Below are 621 nucleotides of genomic sequence, written 5' to 3' on the forward strand. Positions count from 1 at the left end.
GGCGCGTTGCAACGTTGGCTGGGGGCGTTGCAACGGAGGCAGGTCGCGTTGCCACGGTTGCTGGTGACGTTGCAACGGAGGCAGGGCGCGTTGCAACGTTGGCTGGGGGCGTTGCAACGGAGGCAGGTCGCGTTGCCACGGTTGCTGGTGACGTTGCAACGGAGGCAGGGCGCGTTGCAACGTTGGCTGGGAGCGTTGCAACGGATGCTGGTGACGTTGCAACGGAGGCAGGGCGCGTTGCAACGTTGGCTGGGGGCGTCGCAACGGAGGCAGGTCGCGTTGCCACGGTTGCTGGTGACGTTGCAACGGAGGCAGGGCGCGTTGCAACGTTGGCTGGGGGCGTTGCAACGTTGGCTGGGGGCAGTGCAACGGATGCTGGGGTCGGTGCAACGTTGGCCGTGCGCGTTGCAACAGAGGCAGGGCGCGTTGCAACGGATGCTGGTGACGTTGCAACGGAGGCAGGGCGCGTTGCAAGGTTGGCTGGGAGCGTTGCAACGGAGGCAGGGCGCGTTGCAACGTTGGCTGGGGGCGTTGCAACGGATGCTGGGGACGGTGCAACGTTGGCTGGGCGCGTTGCAACGGAGGCAGGGTGCGTTGCAACGGATGCTGGGTTAGGTGCAT

Source organism: Arachis ipaensis, chromosome B7 (genome assembly GCF_059453495.1).
Source record: "Arachis ipaensis isolate K30076 ecotype BB chromosome B7, ASM5945349v1, whole genome shotgun sequence".
NCBI classification, from domain to species: Eukaryota; Viridiplantae; Streptophyta; class Magnoliopsida; order Fabales; family Fabaceae; genus Arachis; species Arachis ipaensis.